This window comes from Carettochelys insculpta, chromosome 30 (assembly GCF_033958435.1).
Source record: "Carettochelys insculpta isolate YL-2023 chromosome 30, ASM3395843v1, whole genome shotgun sequence".
NCBI lineage: Eukaryota > Metazoa > Chordata > Testudines > Carettochelyidae > Carettochelys > Carettochelys insculpta.
In genome coordinates, this window is record NC_134166.1 from 7,361,844 (window position 1) to 7,372,190 (window position 10,347).

At 47.8% G+C, this 10,347-nt stretch overlaps 1 long non-coding RNA gene across 1 annotated transcript; it reads left to right on the forward strand.

The window, feature by feature from the left end:
* Positions 1-8,337: 8,337 nt before the first annotated feature.
* LOC142003672 (uncharacterized) lies at positions 8,338-10,027 on the forward strand. Its single transcript, XR_012642870.1, has 3 exons — positions 8,338-8,418; positions 9,343-9,507; positions 9,933-10,027. It is a non-coding gene; the product is annotated as an uncharacterized LOC142003672 (long non-coding RNA).
* Positions 10,028-10,347: the final 320 nt, after the last annotated feature.

Here is a 10,347-nt window from a genome sequence, read left to right on the forward strand (position 1 = left end):
AACTTCTGAGCTAGAGAAAATAGAAACTTTACTTCCTGGTTGAGCTGGAGCAAGGGGGAGGAAACACATCAGCTTCCTGATATCCCTGGGTAACCTATCCTGGCGTTTGTTCATGCACAAAGGAGAGGCCGTTCCTCCAATAGGGATCGCAGAAGGGCGGGTCCTTGCGAGGACAAACATAAAGAATAAGAGTAGGACTGTTTTTTTCTTTTTCTGACAGCTGAAGACACCAATAAGGAGATGGGAAGTTTATTCAGTTCCCCTCCCCCTCAGCAACCGACCAATAGCAGATGCAAAAATCATCACCATGAAGACTGGAGTCATAAAGGTATATTGTGAAGTTTGGCAGTAGTGTGTTATATGCCGTGCACGGCAGGCGGTAGGTTACCTTATATTGGGAAATAGTCGTGAAATGGTGCAAACGTCTAGTGTGCTGTGCAACAGAAGAATATTTCATGGTATCTGCTGTGGAGCAGCTTTGCTTGGTATTGTATCGCATATTATTCAGCCATGCAACGTTACAGGATGCAAATTGTGCGACACCACATTGTTATGATACAGTTTACCCAGCCATGCATTCTGCCAGATAATAGAGATGCTGCCATGTATTCTTTTGTAATATGTTGTGTAGGTGTACCATGGTATTGTTTCATATCACCACACAGCCATGCAATATTACATATATCATGCCACCCACTGCTAGGCCGGTGTGCAATACAGTACTGTATCATATGGCATGCTGTGGTGCTGTGCAGTATTTTAGCAGAAATGTAGCCATATTCAAAAAGGGGAGTCTTGGTTGCAAAAAATGTTTGGGAGATCAATCTTCTTGAAGCTGGCGAGCAGAGGCTATGCAACAGTAGCTGTTTGTCAGTTAAATCCCAATCATCTAGCTCCCTCCAGTGAAATATGAATAAATGTGCTGTCACAAATGTATAGATCTCTCTGCAAAGTATTGATAAATTCCTGTCTGCAAGAATATGGCAAATTGAAGCAAAGTTCTGCTGTATGGTAAATTACAACCAGCTGGCGATTTAAGAGGTGCCATCTTTTCAGTAGTTTTCACCATCAAAACAAGAAAGAGTTTTAAAGTATTTTCACTCCTCTGTTCCACAGTTTATTCATCTGGATAAGATGGCACGAGGAAAAACTCCTCTCTCGGAAAAAATATTTGAGTGAAGCACAAGAGACTATATGAAGTTCATTAGGAACTACGCTATTGATATCAGTTATACAAAGAAGGCATTCAGAGAGCAGGTGGAAGGCAGCCTAAAAACCCTGCAGTTCTGGGGTAGTTTTTATTACCACACCTGGTTTTCCAAGAGGGGGCACTTAAGTGTGATTAAGATCTTGAAGAACTTCACATCACTTTCAGGGCCTGTTTGATGACTGAAAATAGCACAGTGAGGAAGAATTAAGGACTGAATGTTGCACTCACTTGGAGCACTCTCCCACTTTTTGATGCTTGAAGACTGAATACCCTTGGGGAAACTATGTGATGACATACCACACAGGAAAGAAGGAAGCTGAGACCCAGATAGTGTTACCCCAGACATAACACTGTGCATTAAAGAGTCCTATTCCTCTATAACTAATTTCCTTTCAAAAACCTTTTCCCATTTTTTAAAGAGAAACCAACAAAAATTATGGTGCATTTGCAACCATCACATCATTCACTCTGCTTGTATGGTGTTGTCCTATTTGCCCAACTCTCTGTCTTGTCATTTTAGATGGTAAGCTCTCTGTCTTGTCATTTTAGATGGTAAGCTGTTTGGGATATGGACTCTTACTCTGTACAGTGCCTACCAGAGTAGCATCCTCATCTTGGTTGGTATTCCTAGATGCTGTCATAATACACATAATAAATGCAGTGCAGTCTGGACATCTATCCACACTAGTCAATGTCTGATTGCTGTGGGAATCAAAGCATGTTGCAGATTCAACAGGTCATCAACAGAATAGGAACTGGAAACAGTATCCATGCACATCTTTGCAACCTGTCAGGAGCCTGCAGTTAGTAACAATTCAGAATTAAAGAAAACTGATCTAAAGGGGCAGGTTTAGTACTGTCAGTGTATTCTATATAAAACATTTTTAGAAGTGTCTGTGCTGTGCCTTAGGAAGAATTATGGTCAGTATTTCCATCTAACTTATTCCCCTGTTCAAGGTTACTCTGGTTAATTGGTTTGCTGTGTGGCAGGGGAATTAATTTGATGCTTGCTGTAAAGTTTGAACTCTTCATTCCTCCTGAGGATTATGCTGGGGAGCTTTTCCCATTCCTTCTAAAGGCACCTTGGAAAGTCTGATTGTCCTGTTCTGAACTCCAGATTACGGCTGCCCCCGTGTGACTGTCCTAAGGCAGCAAATAATACAGAAAAGTTCCACGATTCCATGTATTACCCAGCTGTAGTGCTGGAGGACAGGAACTAGTGAACAAGTAGCACTGACTGGCCAAGAAGGGGTGTGTCTGGCATGCATGGGAGTGCTGCCGTGGATGGAGAGTTTACTCACCCTGTGCAGTAACTGGAGTACTTTGAGATGTTGTCCTTGTGGGTGCTCCACCTTTAGGTGTGTCAACACTGCTGTGCCTATTGGCAAAGATTTGTGGGTAGCAGTGGTCCCCCTGCAGCTGCCTGCACACTCAGGACACAGGCATGAGAAGCCTGTGGCACTTACTGCACATGCATGGGCAGCCAGCTCCGCAGTTCTTCTCTGATCTAGAAGCCAACAAAGGAATCCAAAGCAGAGGGGAGGAGAGTGAGTGGTGGAGCCCACATGGGGACAACATCTTGAAGAATTCCAGTTACTGCACAGGGTGAGTAACCTCTCTTTCTTCGAGGGTCCCCATGGATGCTCCACTTTTGGGTGACAACGAAGGAGTGTTATTGCTTGGGGGTGGGTCCTTCGGATAGTGTACATCACCTGATAACAAAACAGATCAGTCTGTGAATCCGCATCGGTTTGTATGGTATGTTGAGTGAATGTGTGAGCAGATGTCCACTGTAGAGCGGCTACATGGGCATGTCTTGGAAGAAGGCTGTAAAGGTGGCCACTGCATGTGTGGAATGGGCATGAATACCCACCAGAGGTTCTTTGTTAAACTTACTGTAGGTGAGTCTTATACAACGCAAGATCCATTTAGACAGCCTCTGTTCGGAAATAGGCATGTCACAGGACTATTTGGCTGAGGAGACAAAGAGTCATGTTGTCTTCCAGAATGGCTACATACTCTGCAGGTAGAAGGCCTAGGCCCTGCAGATGGCAAGGGTATACATGGCTCTGTCTCTATCATAGGTATGCAATTTAGGGAAGAAGACAAATAAGTACGCTGGTTTGTTGCAACGGAAATAGGTAAGGACTTTAGGAAGGAATTTAGGGTGAGTGTGGAGGACCATTTTGTCCTTGTGAAAGGTTGTACATGGTGGTTGCAACATCAGTGCACTGATCTACCCTACCTTTCATGCCAAGGTGACAGCCAAAAGGAAAGCAAAGTTACTCACTTGTGTAGTAACAATGGTTCTTTGAGATGTGTCCCCATGGGTGCTCCACAGTAGGTGTCGGGCTCGCCCTGGCACCGCAGATCGGAGATTTCCAAGCCATATCTCGTCGGATCACGCATGCGCCGAAGCACGCCGGTCCTTCATGTTCTTTCAGTCACATGCGCAATCTGGTCCACGCCAGTTCCTCAACCAACTGCCCCAGGTGCTCCTGAAAAATATAAAGCAGAACTCTGAAGCGGGGAGGAACGGGTGGGTAGTGGAGCACCCATGGGGACATCTCGAAGAACCATCGTTACTACACAAGTGAGTAACTTCTCTTTCTTCTTTGAGTGGTCCTTGTGGGTGGCTCCACAGTAGGTGACTACCCAGCAGTGGCCCCAGAAAAATGGAGGGTGGGTACCAGATTATGTGCAGCTTGCCCTTGAAAGGACTGCTATCGATAGGCATGTATCTCCTTCCAACACCCGGTGAATTGCGTAGTGTCTGGCGAAGGTGTCATAGGATGACCATGTCGCTGTTCTGCAGATGTCCTTTAGGGAGACTCCTTTAAAGGAGGCTGTCGAGTCCGCCATCTTTCTGGTGGAGTGAGCCCTGGGCGGAACTGGCGGAGGGGTCTTATGTAGTGCATAGCACATCTTTATGCAGGATACAATGTTATTTGAAATTCTTTGTGATGATAGTCCTTCCCCTTTTGATCTGAGTGCAAGAGACACCAAGAGTCTTCTGTCTATATAGAGGGCCAGTGCCCTTCTCACATCGAGTGAATGCAGCCATACCACCCTACTCGAGGTGTGCGGTCTTGGGTAGAAGGATGGTAGAATTATCGGCTCGTTGGTATGGAACTCTGAAGAGATCTTTGGAAGGAACGCCAAGTGTAGGTGTAGAATCACCACTTCTTTGGATAAGGTTGTATAGGGCGGAACCGCCATTATTGCTGCCAGCTCGCTCACCCTACGAGCAGATGTGATCGTGAGAAGAAAGGCTGTTTTCATGGCAAGCAGACGGAGGGAGATGGTGGCTAGAGTTTCGAAGGGTGGTTTAGACAGCGTGTCAAGGGCCAGATCTAAGTTCCATGAAGGTGATAACAGTTTCCGCGTGGGTTATAAATTCTCAAGGCCCTTCAGAAACCGTGCTGTAATGGGATAGGCAAAGACAGTTGACCCATCCACTGTGTGGCGGAATGCCGATATAGCTGCAAGGTGGACCTTTAGTGATGATAAAGAGAGTCCCCTTGTTTTAGGTGCAATAGATAATCCAAAATTGTGGGGACCGGGGTCTCCAGGGGGATCACTTGTTTGGACAAACACCAGGACATAAAGTGCTTCCACTTGTACAGGAAAGCTTTCCTGGTAGAGGCCCAGAGACTGCATTCCAAGACTTCTTTCACTCCTTCTGAACAATACTCCCTCTAGGGCGCTGAGCCAGGGATTAGCCATGCCTTGAGGTGAAGTGTTTGAGGCTGAGGATGTCTCACGATCCCCCGGTTCTGTGTGAGGAGGTCTGGTACGATCGGGAGGGGGAGTGGTTGGCAGCAAGACATCCGTTGCAGCAGAGGAAACCAGTTCTGGCGGTCCCAAGCTGGGGCTATAAGTATAAAGTGTGCCTTCTCCCTCCTTGCCTTCTCCAGGACCTTGTGGATAAGTACCGTAGGGGGGAATGCATTCAGCAAGGGGCCCTTCCGTGAAAGCAGGAAGGTGTCCCCTAATGAGCCTAGGCTGATGCCCACTCTGGAACAGTATTGAGGGCATTTCTTGTTGATGTAGGTGGCAAACAAGTCAATCTGAGGGAACCCCCATGTGTTGAATATACTGTGGAGCAGATCGGAGCAGATCTCCCATTTGCATGTAAGAGCAAAGTGCCTACTCAGCTGATCTGCCCTTGCATTGCTGACACCTTGCAAGTAAGAGGCTTTTAAGGTTATGTTGTTTGCAATGCACCAATTAGCCAGGCGGACTGCCTCTGCGCATAATGCGTGGGATCTGGCCCCACCCTGACGGTTGATATAACACCTTGCAGCAACATTGTCGGTATTGACTCCAACTACCTTGTGTTGCAGGTATTAGCAGAAGTGCTTGCATGCATTGAACACTGCTCGTATCTCCAGTATGTTTATGTGCATTGCCATCTCTGTAAGGGACCAATGCCCTTGCACTGATCTGCTTCCCATGTGTGCCCGCAGCCTATGTGGGAAGCATCTATTGTGAGGAAAACCGTGATTTGCAGTTGGTGAAAGGGCACCCCTGACAGCAAATTCTTGGGGTCCATCCACCATGTCAGAGACTTTTGCACCTCTGCTAGGGGCGATACCTTTCTGTGAGTGGCATGTATTGTTGGCACATACACAGTGGCCAACCAGTGCTGAAGGCAGCGAAGATGCAATCTGGCATTCTGCACCACAAATGTGGTGGCAGCCATGTGTCCCAGGAGCTGCAAGCAAGTTAATACTCATACTGTGGGCTGTACATCAGCATCTGGATCAGAGACTGGATGGCATAAAAATGTGTGGTGGGCAGATACATCATCGCCATGATAGAGTCTAGGCATGGTCCTATGAATTCTATGTCCCGTGTGGGCTCCATCGTCGATTTTTGGAAGTTGATGACTAGGCCCAGCGAGAGGAATGTCTTCGTAGTAATGTCTATCATGCATAATACATCTGCCCATGAGGCACCCTTCAAGAGACAATCTTCCAGATACGGGAAGATGAATACGTCCTGTCGGTGCAGGTAAGCTGACACTACGGAGAGTGTCTTTGTAAAAACCGTGGGCACTGATGATAGGCTGAAGGGCAGGACTCTGTACTGGAAATGTTCTGTACCCACGGTGAAGCGGAGGAAGTGTCTGCATGCAGGGTGGATGGTTATGTGAAAATGTGTGTCTTGCAAGTCGAGGGCTGCGAACCTGTCTCCGTCATCCAGTGCTGTGACTATGGAAGCAATTGTGGTCATCTTGAAACACTGCTTGCGGAGATAACAATTGAGAGCCCATAAGTCTAGGATTGGTCTCCAGCCTCCTGTTTTCTTTTCCGGGAGGAAGTATCAGGAGTAAAAACCCTTCCCCTGAAACTCGTCCAGGACTCTCTCAACCACTCCTATAGATATGAGGCAGTCCACCTCTTGTTTCAACAGCATCTCGTCAGAGGGGTCCCTGAGGAGGGACTGGGTAGGGGGTTTTGGTGGAGGCATGGAGTGGAATGGGATGGCGTACCCCACAGCAATAATTTCCAGTACCCATTTGTCCGCAGTGAGGCTTTTCCACTGATGGTAGAATGGTATGAGGCGATGGTGGAATGTATGTTGTAGGAGACACTGAATGATGGTTGTGATGTCGCAGTCCTCAACACAACAGTCAAACTTGCTGCCTGGCTGCAGAGGTACAGCCTTGCGGGGAATGTCACCTAGGTGGTCTTTGTTGGTGGTGGTGGTGGTGGCATCCTTGATCATAGCTTCACTGGTATTGTGGGCGCTGAAATTGATAGGTATAACATTGCCGGTATAAGTAGATTCTCTTCCTCCTGTAAGAAGGGGTGTACATGCCCAACGTTCTCAGTGTAGTTCTCGAGTCCCTGCCAGAGTGGAGGACCGAGTCTGTGGATTCGGCGAACAGCTTCGCCCTATCAAAGGGAAGGTCTTCAACTTTCGTTTGCAGATCTTTAGGGATGCTGGATGTCAGGAGCCACAACACTCACCGCATCACTACTGCGGTGGCTGTAGAGTGTGCTGCTGTGTCCACCATGTCTAATGCAATTTGGATGCCTGTACGTGAAGCCACGTACACTTCTTGAACTATTGCCTTCAGAACAGGCTCCTTGTCATCTGGAAGAAAGTCCATGAGTGAAGTTAAGTCTTGTATAGTTGTCGAAATTATGGTTGGATAGATGTGCAGCATAGTTGGCCATGCGTAGAGTGGAGGTTAATATACCTTCCTCCCGAATAAGTCCAGTTTCTTTGCGTCCTTGTCAGACCCCGTGGATTTGTATTGCAGAGTCTTCGATCTCTGTTGAGAGGACTCCACCACAAGGGAGTTCGGTTGGGGGTGGTTAAATAAAAATTCCATTCCCCTTGATGGGACAAAGTACTTTTTGTCCGCCCATTTATCAGTAGGTGGGATAGAAGCTGGGGGTCTGCCAGATGTTTGTGGCAGCCTCCATGATGGCCTCATCTAGAGGGATGGCAATCTTTGATGATGTGGGAGGTCTCAGATTCTTGAGGAGCTTATGCTGCTTCTCCTGTACCTCTGCCACCTGTATGTCCTGGGACTGTGCCACCCTTTTGAAGAGTTCCTGAAATTGTTTAAGATCATCTTGGGGAGATATATCTCCTGGGACGACTGCCTTGTCTGGAGAGGACTAAGAGGCATCAGTCTGATATACCTCTGTCTGTTCCTCAGACACTTCCTGTGCCCGTTCCCCTAAAGATTCCAGGGAAGGCCAATAATCGACTCTGGACCCACCCTCAGTGGGGAGACATGCCCCCCCTTCGTAGAAGGGGGTGAAAACTGTATGACGAACACTGGTGCAGGGATCTATCCCTCAACCTTGAGTAGCCGCGGTGCCAATAGTCTTTGTGATGATATGGATGACTGTAATAGCAAGGACATGGAGCTGGTGATGAGGATCTAGAATGTGAGTGTTGTCTGTATCTGTAATGATGAGAGGAGTGTGATCTCCTGGATAATGTGGACATAGGTGGAGAGGCTCTGTAGGGATATCTATGCAGCTGATGTGAGGCAACAGGTGAAGGATGCCTAAGCCAGGGAGAAGGAGTCCGTAGAAGTAGAGATGGTGGTCTCAGAAAGGGTGAAGGTGGTGTTAACGGCTGTTCTGGCATACACATTTCAGGAGAACTGGGAGAGAGAGGAGCGATGAGAAGATCCAGCGATGGACTTCGGTGTCGAGTCTTACACCTCGCCTTTCCTGGTTCGTGAAATTGCTTAGTTGGTGCTGATGCAGGTGTTATGTCCGGTGCCTGAGATCTCAGTGCAGGTATCGGTGCCAGCGGTGCCGCGCCTGGTGCCTCTGCCTGCAGTTCCACATGCCCAGTGGTCTCTGGCACCGTCAGGCCCCATGCCGGCGTGCCCAGTTACGATGCTGTCGGTGCAGGGAATCTTGGTGCCGCAGTCTCTGCTGCCTGTTGTTTTGGCACCTGCAGGATCTTTGGTGCCGCCTCTTTAACAGTTTGAGCCCTGGGCACTGTCTTGTGTTCTCCGGTTTTCGCACTGCCCTTAGCAAGCACTTCCTGGTTCTGTGCCTCACTCGTCCTGCTTGTAGGTAGTACCGGCAAGGATTGAGTAGGGGATATTTTCTTCCTCTTATGAGCCGAGGAGGTCAAAGAGGTTGCCTTCCACTTGTGTGGTCCCGAGGGCCCTTCCACCTGGGGTATCTCAGATGGCTCAGGCGGAAGAGCCTTGTCAAATAAAATCATTTTCAATTTCATTTCCCTGTCCTTCCTTGCTCTAGCCATCAGTTTACAGCAGTGAGGACATTTCTGCAGGACATGGGTCTCACCCAGACAATGAATGCATTTGCCATAGCCCTTGGAGGCATGTGTAGCTTCACGGCAGGACTCCCTTTTTTTGAATCCCGCCGGAGACATCTTCTTGTTAAAAGTACTTAACAACATGTAACTTTAAGGAGGGTACTTAACAGCTACTAAACAACAAATAAGATTCAACCACAGTCTATTGTAGAGACAAGCTGGCCCCTCTTCCCCCTCTCTACTACTCTCCTTTTTTTTTTTTTTGTAAACTATACACAGGAACAATTTTTATGACGTTTCTAAGAGAACGGTTTTAAACAAAAGGGAACTAGCAATAGTAACAAATAACATTTTATCTTTCTTAGGTGTTGGAGCCGAAGTGAAGTCCGTCTGCAGCCACTGGCGGTTGAGAGGAACTGGTGTGGATCAGATTGCGCACGTGACCAAAAGTGCGCAAAGGACTGGTGCTCTTCGGCACATGCGCGATCCTACAAGATACGGCTTGGAAATCTCTGATCTGCAGAGCTGGGGTGAGCCCAACACCTATTGTAGAGCACCCTCAGGGACCACTCAAAGCAGAAAGCTACTTTCATGGACAAGTGCAGCAAAGAGCAGGTGGCTACCAACTCAGAGGGTTTGCTGGTTTGGGCCCTGAGGACCAAATTGAGGTCCCATGCAGGTGTCAGCTCTTTGATTGGTGGAAAGGTGTTGTGGAAGCCCTTAAGGAATCACTTGATGGATGGGGTGGGTGAAGGCCAAGTGGTCTTGGATAGGTAGATGGAAAGCTGATACGCCTGGCAGGTGGACCCTAACTGTGTTCATCAATTTGTTTGCTGCAGGTGAAGTAGGCAAGTGAGTATATGTGAGATCTCTATATGCATGGGATCACATGGTCTGGAGAGGCACCAAGCTATGATGTGTTGCCATTTTTGTGAGAAGATCTTCCTTGTTGCAGGTCACCTCCTGTTTTCAGGGACTGTTTGGACCTGAGGTGGAAAATGCAGCTCTGAATCTATCAGCCAAACAGGAATCATGCATGGAGGTGAAGGTAGTTGATGGCTGGGTGGTGAATGGACCTGTTCTGCTGGGTTAAGAGCGAGGAGATGGGAGGAAGATGATATGGGTGATGTCTGGACAGCTGTAGACATTCAGAGAACCAGGTTTCTCTGGACCATCTGGGTGGCAGTAGTATAACCTGAGCCTTGTCCTGCTTTATCTTGACCACGACCCTCTGAATGAGAGGAATTGGTGAGAATCCATATGCTAAAGGTACATTCCATGTGAAATTCAATGCATCCCCTCAGTGAATTGCAGCCTAATCCATATCTGGAGCAACAGTGGGGGCAGAATGCATTGGCAGTTGTAGCAAA